Here is a 17,230-nt window from a genome sequence, read left to right on the forward strand (position 1 = left end):
TCTCCCCATGTGGGAAATTACACTCTACCAAGTCGAGCACTGGGGTCTGAGCTGCCCCAAGCCCTGAAGTTTTTTCAAGCATCAGCGTGTTGCTTCAGTTTTAACCTCATGGTACTTTAACATTCAGTAAGTTGTAGCAGAGCCTCTGCGCCAGTCTGATCTTGTCCCCCAGAATGAAACCTGCAGTAGAACATCCTGGAGAAGAGACACCCATGGGAAGAACAGCAGCAGCAACCTCTGGAGAGGCGCCCTTCCATATGGGGTGGGTCCTGCAGCCCAAGTCAAGCAGCTGAAATGACCCATCTCCTCTTTCCCCCCTACTATGCTTGTCCTCCTGGGCTCCCGATGGTCCTGGCTAAGACAGAGAAAAATGGGTACAGCAAATAGCCTCTTTCAAGAGGGACAGTTCACATTTTCTCTGCCAGTGTCCTCTGTTTCCCTCCATGAACCTTTGAATGGCTCAAGTTCCAATCTCCTTTTGTGGAAGTGAGATGAAGATCACGGACATGCTTTGGAAAATTAAGAGCATTATAGAAGCCCTGGGATTGTTTATTTTATTTTTTTAATTTTAATTTTTTTCTTATTAATTTTAGTTTTGGCTGTGTTGGGTCTTTGTTGCTGCGCGCGGGCTTTTCTCTGGTTGTGGCGAGCGGGGGCTACTCTTCGTTGCAGTGCACGGCCTTCTCATTGCAGTGGCTTCTCGTTGTGGAGCACGGGCTCTAGGCGCACAGGCTCAGTACTTGTGGCACGCAGGCTCAGTAGTTGTGGTGCACGGGCTCAGTTGCTCCACGGCATGTGGGATCTTCCCAGACCAGGGCTCAAACCCGTGTCCCCTGCATTGGCAGGCGGATTCTTAACCACTGTGCCACCAGGGGAGCCCAGCCCTGGGACTGTTATCTTGCCCGACTGGCATTTGTTTTTTGGGAATTCTTGACTTTTCTCCATTACTGTGAACATGCTATTCAAGAATAAATCAAAAGTTCTCATAACCACTTAGAACCTGCGGAGAACTGCCAGCTGCCTTGATGAACTGCTTTATAGAGGCAATGAGCAAGTGCTTACAACTGCTGGAGGTGCTTCCTAGGTCATGACTCAGGAAAGAACGAGAAGGAAGAGGGACACTGTGCTCCTGAGGAGACTGTGCCTTCCCAGGATGGTTGTGTCATGTGGCAGGGAAGAGCCCACGTGCCACAGTCTGCCTGCTGGGGCTGGAGCCCAGCTTCACCATTAGCTGTGTAATCTTGAGCAAGTTACTTAACCTCTCTGGTCTCAGATTCCTGTTATGTATAATGGGGAAAGTGATTGTACCAGAGTTTGTCAGGATTAAGTGGGTGGGTCCAGTAGCACACTTAGAATAATTCAATAAATGCTGTACTTATTGTCATTTGTTTACGGTAATTGCATGTATGGGCGCTGAGCCCTGTGTAATGGGTACATTGCCCATTTATTCCTCACTGCAAGGGCAGAGGCATTACCCCATTTTATACAGAAGAAAAATGGAGGCCCTGAGAGGTGACATCTCTTGGTATGCTAGTAAGTGGCAGAGCTGGAGTTTTTACTAACCCAAGACGATTTAGCGCCCATAACTCATTCAGAGTTCACCTTAAAAGGTTATCAGTAATATTTTAAATAACTGATTAATACAGTCTGCGGTCCTTGACATTTGCAGTATTTTTAAAAAATTGAAGTATAGTTGTTTTACAATGTTGTGTTACTTTCAGGTGTACCGCACAGTGATTCAGTTGTGTATATATAACTGATTCTTTTCCATTACAGGTTATTACAAAACAACCTTTTTTTCCCTTATAGGTTATTACAAAATATAACAAAATATTGAGTTCCCTGTGCTAGACAGTAGGTCCTTGTCTATTTTATGCATAGACATTTGCAACATTTGAGGAAAGTACACAGAGAGGCTTCCTGGGTAACACGGGCTGTTCTGGAAGCATCTGTGTGGCTCTACCAGGCTTCCATGGTCCAGCTCCTTGCCTGTGTTCCTAACTGCCTACAGGACAGCTCCACTGGGGACCCCGCAGATACCCCAATTTCTACAGGTCCCAAATCTCATTACCTTCTTCCAAAACCTTTTCCTCCTTCCATGGTAACTCAGATGAATGGCCTCTCAATCCTCCCCTCCATTCTGGCTGGAAATGGTGGCTCCATCTTTGACTCTCACCTGCACTTAAAACTGGTAGCCACGTCTGGAGGACTAATGTCCACAAGTCTCTTGACTCTTTCTGTCCCCATTGCCAGTTGGGGCCAATGTTAGGTAGGGTAGGCAGAGCTGGTATAACAAATAGATCTCAAAGCATAAAATGACACACAATTAATAGATGGTTAGTTTTTGCTCACGTAACAGTACTGGGTGAGTAAGCTGGTCATGGTATGGCTCTGTGCACACAGCCATTCATTCAGGGATTCAGGCTGATGGAGTTTCAGTCATGTTCACTGGGCTTCCAAGGATACTCTGAGCTCAGCATCATCACCACCAGCTGGAAAGGAAAAGGCAATGAAGAGGCACTCTGGCAGCTTGGATGGGAAGACCTGACACATGAGTCCAGCACTTCTGATCACATCCCACGTGATCACAGCCAACTGCAAGAGAGGGGGTAACTTGGACATCACCAACCCTGCAGGCTTGCTGTTGTCTTCAGAACAGTATCCTTAACGTGGCATTCAGAGGCCTCCACAGCACGATCTAGTCTAACATGCCTGCTTATCTTCTGCTCTAAGCCTCCAACAGCCTCGGCCAACCCTGGCAGATCCCATGCTCCTTCTGGAACGGGCCATGCCCACTGGCCAGCCTGTGCCCCTGCTCTGATCAGGGCACTGTTTCTCGTCACTCATGGTCTGAGTCCTGCTCCTCCTTTAAAATGTTGTTCAAAGGCAACCTTCCTCTTGAAGTCCCTTCATGCTGTCCTCAACTGAAAAAGATTCTTCTCTGCCCTCTTCTCCCCCCTCATACACTTCTCCTACAGCCAGAGGAGAAGTATATTGGTCATGCTTCCTATTACAGCTCCTTGTTCAATCCCTTGTCAGACTGAAAGCTCTCCTTGTGTTTTGTCTTCCTCTTAATGCAGAATAAAGCCAACACACCAAAGCTTTCATCACCCATTTTTCATAGATATTCCTAGGTTTCATTTTTGTTTCTCTTCCCCACGGCTTGGTCTGGCCACCTAGAAACATCCCTATGTCCTTTCACATTTCTGTACCTTTGCCTCTGCTGGTTTCTCTACCTGGGAGGCCATGATGGCATCTCCATCGTCTGGTGAACTGGTGATTACATCATGTGATGCATTCCTCAGCCTTCCTTCTACCATGGGTGTCCACTCCTCTGGTAGAACCTGTGCTCACCTCTATTCTAGTCCATTATCCCAACAGATGTGAATTCCTTGAGAACCAGAACATCCTGATAGGTTTTCTGGAGACATGATGTGAGCCTAATGTTTGGTGTGTAGAAGGATTAAATCAGCATTTCTTGAGTGAGGGCGCCCACCCAGCCGAGTTCATTCTTGTTGTTGGAGAACTGTGCAGATAGATTGCTTGACTCTAATGATAGTACAGTCAGGCCTTCTCAAATGAACAGTTTCTTTTGTCATTTGATGCCCCTACTAAGATGGCAGAGTGCAAGCACATTTTTCACTTATCAAAGAGGCCCAGGGTAGGTAAAAATCTGGGGAAAACCCAAATCACATAATGAAATACCAGAGAAAAAAAGAAAAGAAAAGAAGTCTAGGAAAATATATGTGAACAATGAACTTCACATTCTTGAACTGCTTCTTTCTGTAAAAAATTGAAACATCTCCAAAGAATACAGCCTTCAGAAACTTGGCCCAGGTGTATTTAATTTTCCAGAACAATATGCTGATGATTATCATCTGGGAGCGTGAATTCTTAACCCTTGGAGGCCGATACCTACTGTTTGTTAACTACCCTGAAAGCTTTAGGGTTTTTGCCAAGGCAAGAAAATGTCAGGGGGTTAAAGATCGAGGTTCAGTAAACTTAGAAGAAAAGAGCTCTGGGTTGGCTTGGAGTTGGTTCAGGTAGAGGAGATGGAGCAATACTGGTAGGGTCTTCAGAAGTGAAGCAATACAGGTGGGGTCTTCCGAAAGAGTAAAAGAGAGTTGGATGCATGTCAGCACCTTGCATATTTCATGGGATTAGGTTCTTGAACATCTTCTCAATCATCTGATTTGGGGCAGGAGAAGCCAGCCACATATCAATTTTTCACTTTTATTTAAAACTTGAGTTTAGACTTCCGTTGTTCTGATTGCAATGCAAATTCAGAATATCATATATATTCTTTCAAGTTGAAATTTTTAAAGGAAACAAAGAAATAAACTTTGAGCTCGAGTGCTGGAAAGAACAGTCTGGTAGCTTTTGGGGAAGGTGCTAGTCTTTCTGCATGAGGGTTCTATCCTTGCATTGTTAGATTTTTAGTTCTCTAAAGATGCATCATGAAAGCTTGATTTTAAATGTAGGCTCACATGTGAGATGGATGCTCATTTTTTTTTTTTTTTCTTTTCAAATGAACGACTAATTATCAAAACAGAAAAAACACGTGACTGGAGTCCTTTTAACATTTAAGCAAGCATCCTCTGGCAGCTCACAGCCGGGCCACAGATCTAGTGGCTATTCTCAGCCGAGAAATTCTGTGTGGTTGGGCAGGACACACCTCTTCCCATCTTCCTTCGGAAACATGATGTGGCTTTTGCCACACGTCAGAAAACCTATGTCAAGTCTCACTTCCTCAGACATCTTGAGGAAAGACTGAGGACTATATTTTTCCCAGTTAGTTGGAAATTTCCAACAGTGTTTAAGATGGTTGGAGGGGCTACATAATTTGTAAAAGGTATGAAACGCATGGATATTTGTGAGATCTCCTAATCATTTTGCAAAACCGTAGATAGGCCCAATTTCTGTCTGATATTCTTTGGCACATTTGCATTTTGTCCTGAAAGCTCTAGAATGTTTCGGAATGACATTTTCCTTCGTTCTTTCTCTCATCACCACCCCCACCATTGACTTTCCATTTGAAACTCAAGATTCTCAGGGTGGTGATATAAAAGGAAGACGCCCAAATATTTGTACCCTCTCTTTCTACAGAATTTTCTAGAAATAACAAAGGCTAGGATCTTTGTAGCATTGCTGTAGGACTCTGACCTGGGATGCAGAAGCCCTTCTGCCCTTCCCTAGCCATGCCCTGGAATTTTGTCCTATAGACTCTTTTTAAGGTTGCACTTGAGGCTCTCATATCCTCCTGTTAGACATGTAATATACCTTTTCACATGCATCCATTTCATCATTCATTCAACAGCTATTTACCAAGTGCCTACTTTTCACTAGGCACTGGCCTTGGTAATCAGGGTATAACGGTGCACAAACCAGACACAGTCCCTGCTCTCATTGGGCTCACAGGCTACTAGAGGAGCAATTACAACAGTCACAACAGTGAGGTGGAGGGGGGGTGATAAATGCAGACTGAAAGGAAAGCACTGAAGAAAGAGAGATGGTTCCATGAACATATGGAGCCACACTGAACCACATGGAACGTAAGAATCTGACCAAGACAATTTCTTAGGGAGGAATTTTTGAGCAGAGATTTGAAGGGCAGGTAGGAATTGTCCAGACGGAGGTGGGGTTAGGCGAAAGAGATTGTCTGGGAGGAGGAAGAGCATGAGCAAAGACCCTGTGAAAGGAGTGGGCATATATTTGAATGGAGACCCTGGCTGGAGCTCAGAGTAGGTAAACGTCTGTGAGGTCAAATCATGGTGAGTGTTCTAGACCATGCTCAATGTTTCCTCCTTTACCTGAACAATAGGAAGCCAAGGAGGAATTTAAGGTGGAATGTTGAGTTTTGAGAAGATCATTCTGGAAACCATGGGGAAGAGATTAGGGCAGGTTCAGAGAGGATGCTGGGGAGTAGTTCATGCAAAAAATGTCAGTGTCTTGGGTTTGTAGGTTGGTGGCCATGGAATTGGAGAGAAGTGAACCGACCTAATTATTATTAGGAGGGAAAATGGACAGGAGTTGGTGATGGGTTGGCTGTGATGTGTGGGTGGGAGGTGGAGAAAATGGGGCCAAGGATGGCCCCTCAGATTCTACTCAACAAAACTGGATGTAGGAAGGACCATTCCCTGAGAGAGGAGACACTGGAGGAGGGAAGAAGGACTGGGACTGGGAGAGAAGATCTTAAGATCAGATTTGGACAAGTGGCATTTAAGATGCCACATGGAATTTATGGTTCTGAAATCCATAGGTGAGATCTGGGCTGGAGATACACATTTTGAAGTCATCTGTAAATATCCAGTTGGATGTTCAAAATTCTCCAGGTGGGCTCAGTTCGGTTGTATTTAAGTCAGGATACTGTACTAAATTTACAAGTTAGCGAAATTACTTCACACGTCTAAATTCTCTGCTGATGCGAGGACAATTGTAAGCCTCAGTGGTCTTCACCTACTGAGGGTGAAGTAACAAACATAATTTTTACTCTTAAATCAGTATCTCTGTAAGCCTTTCTGTGTCTTGGAGCAATTCCTTTCACAAATGATACTACCTTATCCCAAGCCACACTCAAAGAGGAAATATTGGGTTGGCCAAAAAGTTCGTTCGGGTTTTTCTGTAACGTCTTATGAAAAACCCAAACGAACTTTTTGGCCAACCCAATAAATGGTGGCAAGCATGGCGATGGGCTGAAGAAGCAGCCTGTATGGGTTTCATGTGGTGCATCTCTTGTTTCAGACATCCTTACTCAAGCACCTCATGCTCCCATGCTACACCAGTAATGCCCAGCTATTAACTGCAAAGGTTTAAAAAATCTTTAAAAAAACAATCCCCAAATTGTTTTAAAAAATGCAAAATACTTCTTACCTCTCAACATTTTCAAGGATCCCCAAACCAATTAATATTTTGAAAAGACTTGGTCCTATAACATAATAAATTACATTCTAAAAGTTGGGTCATTGATACGGGGCATAATATTACCACTACCACCACGATTACTGACCACTAGGCTGGACATTAACTCACTTAAATCTATTTGGTAGGTGGTGTTATTTCTCCCATTTTCCAGTGAGAATATGGATGCTTTCAGAGGATACAGAGCTAGTAAATGGCAGGATAAGGATTTGAAATGAGTTGTGCCTGACTCCTAAGTCAGTGACCTTTAGTAGAGGGGGGCTCACTTTTGGGGACTTGACACTTATTTTATTACTTATTTTCTTTTTCCCCATAGATGGTTCACTCTCTCCTTAGAACTAGACCTTTTGAATGGGTCTTTATTCCATTCCTGCTTTATTTAAACAGTCAAAATGTAGACTAGCCACCTGAAAAACAGGGTTTTGAAGGTGGTCTGTCAACCCATTACCCCCTCCTCTTTCTAAAGTGTCTTGAAGACAAAAGCCACCATATGAATGCTAACTATCATTGTCTTCATTCAGAACCATGAAAGAAGCTGCTGGTTGGAGATGAGTGAGCTTCTGTCTCTGAAAACTGAATTTTTGTTTCTTAGCTGACATATATGGAACCAGAACTCTTCCATGGTGGGAAAGATAAATCCCTTGACTCTGAAAAATGAATTTGAGAGGTGGTTGGTTGGAGAGCTCAGCTACTGTGTTGGGTCCTAGTCTGAGGGGTGGAAGGAAGAGAGAGAGAGAGAGAGAGAGAGAGAGGGAGAGAGAGAGAGGGAGGGAGAGAGAGAGAGAGAAGAGGAGAGGAGAGGAGAGGAGAGGAGAGGAGAGGAGAGGAGAGGTACTCCTCAGATATTTGTTTCAGTTGGGAAATAGGGACATTTTATGTACGGAATCTTATACTTACCATACATAGTGCTTTTTGCCCAGAAGGCTCTCAAAAGAATGCATTCTTTTTTCTTTCTTGTCCACACCCATCAATGATAATCAACTTCACTTGGTGATTCTGGAAGCTAGTCTAAACCAGCTATGCTACTTAATAGTTGTGGGAATGGGTAGAAGAATAGTTTCTTCATTGAGAACAATTAGAGGAATTTATAGGCTGTCAGGGTGTAATTAGCTGTGAAAGATTTGGCAGGGACATGAAACTGACATTCTTCTCTCATCTTTTAACCCTGCCTCTTTCCATAACTGGCACATCTTCCCCATGTCCTGGCATTGTTGTTGTGTTGTTCTGCTCTTTGAATCTCTGCCCTGGCTTGGTTGTTCTGAAACCTACTATGTTGTCGTTCCCTCTGTGTTTCTATGAGCTCTGTTAATTGCTCCTCCACTTGATACTATATTTGTTTCTCTAACCTTCCTTTCCTAAGATATGGATCCACCTGAGCAATTATGTCAGACAGGCTTTCTGCCATTTTGCATCTGTGCTTGCATGGCTGTGTATGACTTAAGGCCTAAAAAAATATTTTATCGGTTATTGGCTATAGAAAGTCAAGTTTGACCCAGTTAGAAATTATCAGCACTACTTAAAAGAATAGGCTTATTTACCTATATACATTTGAAATATGTATATTTGGGGGATAAAGACTACTTTGAAATTTGAGGTTCAATTGTCGTGAGTTTGCTTAGGTACTCACTTTGAATAAAAGTAACAACCTGTGGAAAATTATGACTATTTGTTTCCGTTTGGATTAATGCTGCTTATAGAAAATAAGTTCCCAGAGGGCAGGGGCTATAGCTCATGGATATTTACAGCACCCGCTGTGAAAGAATGCCCTGTTCTTAGTAGACACTGAAATGAATGCTTTAGAAATAGTGATAGTTTTGCAGTTCCTCAAAAAATTAGACATAGAATTACCATATGATCCAACAATTTCACTCCTAGGTTTATACCCCAAAGAATTGAAAACAGGTACTTAAATACATGTACACGAATGTTCATGGCAGTGCTATCATGACAGCCAAAAGGTGGAAACAACCCAGATGTCATCAACAGATGAACAGATAAACAAATTGTGGTATACACATACAACGGAATATTATTCAGCCTTAAAAAGGAATGAAATATTGATACACACTACGATATGGATGAATCTTGAAAACATTATACTTAGTGAAAGAAGCCAGACACAACAGGTCCCATATTGTATGATTCTGTTTATATGATACATCCAGGATGGGTAAAGCCATAGAGACAGAAAGCAGATTAGTGGTTGCTGGAGCAGGGGAGAAGGGAAATAGGGAGTTAACTGCTTAGTGAATAAGTGCCTTTTTTTGGGTAATGAAAATGTTTCGGATCTAGAGGGAAATGGTTCACAATACTGTGACCATACTAATTGCCACTGAATTGTGCACCTTAAAATGGAAAATTTTATGTTACGTGAATTTCACCTTAATAAAAGTAAGGAACCACAGCAAACACCCACTGAGCATTTGCTGTGAAGCAGGCATCGTATTAAGCATTTCACATAATTCTCTCGTTGAGGTCACATGCCCCTCTGTGATGGGTGATGAATTCCTTCCATTTTACAGATGGAGACCCTGACAGAAGCCCAGAGAAATTAAGCAACATACCCTCCTTCTGACAAGCTTTCCAGAACCTTGAATTCCCAGAGTTAAATATGGTGACTCGAAGAAACTTGGAGGTAGGTGGTTCTGAACTGCTTCAAGTTTGAAAGAACACCTTTCGGCTCTGAATTTGGACACTGGGTGATCAGGGATTCAGAGGCTGTGGTTCTGTGTTTGAAAGGAATGTTTGCAGTTCTGGGTGGATGCAGAGGTGTGCTTTAGAATTCTTTGCGGATGATGAAATTTGAAAGGCCAGGGAGACTTCCTGGTGGGGTCTCATGATTAGGGGTTTCCTGGAGGGGAGTATAGGCAGGCTGGTGTTAGGATGGATACACAGGATCTTTCAAAGTGGCATTTGGTTCTGAATTCATACTTGACTGGTCGCTCCTCAAGTTTCCTTGTAAATTTTTCATTTATAAAATTTTAGCATATAACCTCATTGAATCAGTGGCTAGGGATTTAAGGATCTTCAGATACGCAGGCTGTGAAATATCTGAGTTGACCGTATTTCCCATGTTCTGTTTTTCCCCTGTGGTTTGCTAAACATGATTTTATAAAGACTTTTCTATTAGGACCTGCCTACCATACTGGGGTACTTTTTTCTTTCTCCATTTATTTGCTCCCTTTCTCTCTCACTTACACATTCACTTATTCATTAACTCACTCACTCACTTATTCACTTGCTCACCCACTTTTTCCCACTAGCTCGCACATTCTTTAGTTCACTAACTCCTTGATGGATTGAGTCATTTAATCTATATAAACAATACATGAATTTACATTCCCCCAACAGTGCAAGAGGGTTCCCTTTTCTCCACACCCTCTCCAGCATTTACTGTTTGTAGATTTTTTGATGATGGCCATTCTGACTGGTGTGAGGTGATACCTCATTGTAGTTTTGATTTGCATTTCTCTAATGATTAGTGATGTTGAGCATCCTTTCATGTGTTTGTTGGCAATCTGCATATCTTCTTTGGAGAAATGTCTATTTAGGTCTTCTGCCCATTTTTGGATTGGGTTGTTTGTTTTTTTGATATTGAGCTGCATGAGCTGCTTGTAAATTTTGGAGATTAATCCTTTGTCAGTTGCTTCATTTGGAAATATTTTCTCCCATTCTGAGGGCTGTCTTTTTGTCTTGTTTATGGTTTCCTTTGCTGTGCAAAATCTTTTAAGTTTCATTAGGTCCCACTACAGCCACTATGGAGAACAGTATGGAGATTCCATAAAACAACTAAAAATAGAACTACCATAAAACCCAGCAATCCCACTACTGGGCATATAGCCTGAGAATACCATAATTCAAAAAGAGTCATGTACCACAGTGTTCATTGCAGCTCTATTTACAATAGCCAGGACATGGAAGCAACCTAAGTGTCCATCGACAGATGAATGGATAAAGAAGATGTGGCACATATCTTCAATGGAATATTACTTGATGAATATTGAATTTCAATGAATATTACTCAGCCATAAAAAGAAACGAAGTTGAGTTATTTGTAGTGAGGTGGATGGACATAGAGACGGTCATACAGAGTGAAGTAAGTCAGAAAGAGAAAAATACCGTATGCTAACACATATACATGGAATCTAAAAAAAGAAAAAAAGGTTCTGAAGAACCTAGGGGCAGGACAGGAATAAAGATGCAGATGTAGAGAATGGACTTGAGGACATGGGGAGAGGGAAGGGTAAGCTGGGATGAAGTGAGAGAGTGGCATGGACATATATACACTACCAAATGTAAAATAGATAGCTAGTGGGAAGCAGCCACATAGCACAGGGAGATCAGCTCAGTGCTTTGTGACCACCTGGAGGGGTGGGATAGGGAAGGTGGGAGGGAGACCAAGAGGGAGGAGATATCGGGATATATGTACATGTATAGCTGATTCACTTTGTTATAAAGCAGAAACTAACACAGCACTGTAAAGCAGTTATACTCCAATAAAGATGTTAAAAAAAAAAAAAGCAATACATGAAAAGTCACTTGTAAAAATGCAAATGGTATAAAAATACATCAAGCTAAATGTGCGAGTCCTCTTGGGCTGAGTCTCCCAGCTCTCTCTCCATCTCGTTCTGGGCTGCGTCAGGACCACCCCCCCTTCACAGTTCATAGTTCGGTGTGCAGGCTTCAAGACTTCTTCTAGACATTTATTTTCTATGTAGATGTATACTGTAAGGGTTTCCCCACATTGTATATCATCATGATAATGGATTCCTGTTCTGGAAAGTCTTTTTAAAACAACACCTATTAAGTTTTTGACTTTTAAATGTATTTTAAAGCAGTTTTATCGTAAAACTTAGTAGAACTTTGCCAGTTACCCTAGAAATTCCCTCACTCCCACCAAAAGTAATCACTTTTATGGATATTATGGTGTTAAATTTGTTGCATCATTATGGTTTAATCCAAAGTGTGCAGCCCTAAATACTATAGGTTTTGCCCATTAAAAAATTTTTACATTTAACCTGAAGAACCTGGGCCCTCTGACCTGCGGAGTGTCCCCCAGGCTGGAGTTTGCTGACTGCACGCTCGTGGTGCAGATCAACCTGCTCCTCTGTTCTCTGTCCTCCTATAAATTGGCATCTGGATCCAGAAGTCTTACCAGGTCCAGGTTTAGCCCCTGGACTAGAATATTGTAGGTGGTGCTGTTTTCTTCCATCGCATACATGCTCATTTCTCCCTTGTTTTTTATATGATGTACATTGTCTAGATCTATTCATTCACTGAGCACTGCAGTATGCTGATGTTCTAATTCTATCATTTAGTTTTTGTTTGTCCCAGCTATATTATCTGGGATAATTTTATAAGGAGATTCCATCTTTCATCTACTATTTGGTTACCTGGTGGTATAGTTCATATAGGAAAGTAATATAAATATTTGGCACTCTCCTTTTACTTACTTAGTTATAAGGAACCCATACATTATCTTGAAAACTTTCAAGATAATGTATGGGTTCCTTATCATCCTTGAAAGTTGACCAGTTAGGTTTTTAAAACATGTCATTATGAGCTCATGGATTTAAACATATTTGATGAGTTTCAATCTATAGCAATTCTCATCCTTATGGGGGTTCACATTGTCCCATCTTTGACCCAGAGAAGCTCTTCAAGTTAGGCCTCTATAACCAGTTGCTCTTGTGTCTTCTTGACATGAATCTAGAACTGAGTTCATCACCATTTCTAGGCTTTTCCAGTGGACAGAGCTAGGAAAACACATATGTATGTATATGTCTATATCTATGTCTGTTTATCTATCTATCTATCTATGTATCTATGTATCTATCTACCTATCTACCTATTATCTAAGATAAAATGCCTTGTGAATTCACACTGATTTCTAATTCAAGTTCAAGACTACAGTGTTTGTACTTTACCTCCTCTGTATTGCATGTGTATCTCCTTTATTTCACACCAAAAACCTTAGTTCTCAAGCACACAGAATTAGAGTGGTAGAATTAGAACTTCCCATAATTACTCACTTGCTTTATTCCATAGTATATACACAACAGTCTCAGAATAACACCATAATGCTATTACCACCAATTACGATTCCTGAAAATGGTTAACTTCATTTTGTCACATATGCTACCTTCATTCTCCCTCTATTTTTTATGGTTTTACTATATACTTGTAGGCAGATCTATATTTATATAGTCATATAGACTATAAAGTCTCCCTTTATAAAGTCTCATTAAGTTTTAGTTCTTCAAGTAACCACATGTTAAAATGCTCACCACCTGTCTTGTGTGCATGCTTCTCTAGTCATTTTGGTTGTCTGAAGCTTGTGCTCTAGTAAATTCCTCAGGAAGAGCTCAAGGGAATATTTTCTGAGATTCTTCATGATGGCAACAGTTTCTCTGCTCTTTACACATGAAGGTGGTTGGTATTGCTGAACATATGTCAAATCAACGCTATGTGTGATGCGGGATTTTCCTTTGCTCTCAAGGTCACTATTTGGACAATTGGCCAAATTTGAATAAAGTCTGCATAATAGGTATTGGACAATAGTATTGTTAATTTTCTTACTTGGATAATGATATTGTGGTTATGTAAGAGAATGTTCTTGTTTTTAGGAGACACAAACTTCAGTGATTAGGGATAAAAGTGCATCACGTCTGGAACTTATGTATCTAGCTACACACACAAGATAAATGGTAATATTTGGGGAATCTTGGTGAAAGGTACATGGGAATTCTAAATTCATTATACTATTCTTCAACTTTTCTGTAAGCCTAAAATTATGTTGAAATAAAAAGTTAAAAATGTATAGATGTGCATTTCTCAATAGACATATAAATATGTACATATGCCTATTTATGCTAGCATTCATAACTTTACTGGTACAATTTTACTGTATCTTTTGAGTTACATATTTTTTCAAAGATAAGTAGTAGAGACTTTTTATGATGTTTAATAACTTATTGATATATTTGGCACAATAAAATATGGCATCTCAATGATGGATCCAGAAAATATGCAGGGAAGAAAGACATAAGTGTCTTATTTGTGAAGAAAAAGAATCCATTGACAATGCAGAGATACAGAGATTCATTCTTGATTCATTTTTCGTAGATGTTCATTTCCGCCATATTTTCTTAATCATTAACTGAGACCTTGTTCCTTTCTTCTGCTACTTTTTTCCTTTAAAGACAAATAAACATGACCAGACCTTTATTATTATTTTGCATTGAGTGCCCCAAGAAGATTTAGATTGGTGGTTTCAAAGTAAACAAACAAGGGACAGATGCGAGGGAATTGCATAACTAGATGGACTTTAGTGTGTATCAACTTTCTTAGGCAAATTCATAAAAAAACAAGTTTCTCCTCACTGTACTCTGTCCTTAGGGACTAATGTTCTAAAAAGGGGGAACAATTTCCCAGTACAGTTAACTCTGGGAAGATGTTATGGATTTTAGAACCATTTCACGTCCTTGCTATTTTTTTAAGGCTTATGGAGACAGACCACTGTGTAGCTAGTGAGGTGTGTGTGTGGGTGCTCCCTGATGGGTTATGTTCTTGTCCTGATATCGTGGGCACAGGTGGATGTAAATGCCCTCATGCTTGGATATCCTGGTTCCTTTGTCCAAAATATGTTCATCTTTTCCACTAGATGTCAAATTCTTGAAAAGTGGAAGCACGCCTTAAAGATATGACACAAATCTTCGTCATCTGCAGCTCACAAATGGGCTGTCTTTGAAGCTTGTTTCTATAGCAACAGCTTGAAATTCAAAATTGCATTTTTCTATGGACACATGATAGTTAGGTTCCCAGGCCAGCTGACTGAAATTTGCCAAGACCGCCATGTTAATTTCTGTAGTATTGAAACAACACTACAGACCCTAATCACCAGTTGTGCTAGTGTTCTAGAGAAGTGTCTCTCAGTCGGGCCAGGGAAGGCAATTTCTTAAGGCCCTGCTGGCTGCATACCTAACACTATCCCTGCACTAATATCCTTGGAGCGTAGCTCTTTTCTTACTCCTCTGCTCAATGGCGTGCATGCTCCTGACTGACTACCAAACATAGGCACGCTCTTCAGGAAGTATTCAAGGCCTTCAACCGCATGCTCCATCTTTCCCGTCCCACTGTGTGCTACTTCCCCACCTGGACACATGCCATCTGAAGCCTTGCCTGAACATGCCCCAGGCTTCCTTGGTTTCCCACCTTCGCTTATGCTGTTCTTGGCACACCAAATCAGTTCCCATTTGTGTCTTCCTTAGAGATGCCTCTTCTTTGCTGGCTCATCTCATATGCCACCTCCTTTCCTGATTTCTCCCAACTAGAATGCACCTTTCCCTTTTGTGTACATCCTCATCCTGTCTTATGACATATAATATGATTTTTATGGGATAATGTTTTTTAGACTATTGTCAATTATACCTGGAGGGCGGGGATCCTTGTCTTACCCACCGCCGAGGATCCAGCAATGCCTAGCGCTGTGCTTGGGGTATGGCGGCTACACAACAAATCCTAAGGGTTTCGAACAGCTTCCCTGCCTCCCGGCCGCCCCCCACCCCCATCATCCTTATACTGGGAGGGGGTGGGCTGCATGTGCAAGTGCTGGTAGGAGGCCAGGGAGGGGAGCTGTGTTGCTTTCCAAACATTAATGTCCACAGACAGCTCTAAGTGCTGTCTACCTTTGGCTCTGAGTCAGGTATAATAAAGCAAAATCAGCCATTACGAGTAATGCTTTCTAACTTTTGATGTAAGACTCACAAAAGGCGCTTGCTGTCCATGACTGGTGTCAGATACAATAAGTATAATTAATTTCTGGAAACACATAGATGAAATTACTTAAATCATGGCTTAATTTGTTTCCAACCCTCCGACTTTCCTGGGCGGAGAGCAGACCACGTGGCCCTTTGCTGCAGGAGACACCTTGAGCAAGCTCTTCTCCCAGGTTTGGCTGTAGGAACAGTGACTCTTTCTGGGCCTTTTAAACTTGAAAGTGGAAAACATTGGGCTCTCCATATCCATCTCCTGGGGACTCACTGAAAGCAAGTTTATTTGAGCAGGAGAGGTGACCTTTCTTTTCGTCTCTGATTGTATTTTCACATCTAATAAAGTCAAGAGTGGACTTTGCACCTGCTTCCCTGAGTACAAATTCAATGAGACCACAGTCCTGGAAGTGAATGGCACTGAGTTCTTTCCTCCAAGTTAGTATTGCCAAGGAACTCCTTGCCAGCCTTGGTGAGCTGCCCTGACTTGCTGGGGGTCACATCATGGCTGAGTGTCAGCAGCTGGGTGAGAACCAGCTCTGCTAGGATCTTTTCTACCTCATGGACTTCTCTCAAATACTCCTCCAGGTGAGATTCTTTTTACTATTTCATAGATTCCATGATGGAAAGATTTGGTCAACAAGACCATGAAGTCCTTGCATCTATTTAACTAATATTTATGGAGGGCTTACTATAGGCCAGGCACTTTCTAGGTGCTAGGAATACGATGATGAACAACACATACACGATGCCTGCCCTGGCGAATCTTCCAGTTTACTGGGCCAGCCAGATACTAGAAAGGATAGTTTAATGAATTTTGATGATTGTTGTAAGGGTCAAGTGTAGGGTGCCTGGAACCTCTAACTGAAGGGGCAGGGTTTGGCTGGAGGAAACTGAACTTAAGTAAAAGGAACAGCATGTGCAAAGGCCCGGAGTTCAGTGAGAGCTTTTTCTCTGCTTACCCTCATGTCCATAGTTACTCTAGACTCCTTCATGGCCACACCCTGCTTCTCTCTCCAGCCTCATCTCTCCTGCCTGCACGCTAAGATACACCTCAGCATTGTTTTTCAATTCTTTGCCCAAGCTTTTCTTTATTTTCATGCCTTTGCACATTCTGTCGCTCTACTGGAAATGTGAATTGCTTCCAGCTCCACTCATGCATTAGGATTCAGCTTTCAGTCTGACCCTCCTGGACTGTGATAGCTAATTCTCCTATAAGATATCATAACACCCTATTTATACTTCCACAGACGTCAATGTACTTGTGTATTTATCTGTGTCCCTTGCTGGCCTGTGAGCCTTCTTTGGGGGTCAGAGGTGTGTCTTATTTGTCTCACTGTGCCTCACACAGTGTGGAACTTGATAGTTACTCCCAATACATGTTTGTTGTATCAACAGATAAAGAAATATAGGTCTCTTGACTCCAGCCCAATTCTCCTTTCTGCCTCCTTCTTTTCCTTTCTGTTGTCTGTTGCTCCATACATCTATCCTTCCTTCTATCCATCCAACAGATATATTTGAGAATCTGCTATGAGCTTGGCCTT

The 17,230-nt window shown here is 41.7% G+C and overlaps 1 protein-coding gene across 46 annotated transcripts in view; it reads left to right on the plus strand.

The window, feature by feature from the left end:
* The window catches only part of SETD4 (SET domain containing 4), a 472,148-nt gene that overhangs the window by 173,553 nt on the left and 281,365 nt on the right, over positions 1–17,230 (plus strand). For 45 of the 46 annotated variants that reach the window (XR_014245464.1, XR_014245465.1, XR_014245488.1 and 42 more), the window contains one exon: positions 9,441–9,553. The exons of the other annotated variant lie outside the window; for it this stretch is intronic. The gene's annotated coding sequence lies outside the window, so the exon portion shown is untranslated. The remainder of the gene's footprint in view (positions 1–9,440; positions 9,554–17,230) is intronic. 46 annotated transcript variants of the gene reach the window in all.

Source organism: Balaenoptera borealis (assembly GCF_965194805.1).
Source record: "Balaenoptera borealis genome assembly, chromosome: 5".
Classification (NCBI taxonomy): Eukaryota; Metazoa; Chordata; class Mammalia; order Artiodactyla; family Balaenopteridae; genus Balaenoptera; species Balaenoptera borealis.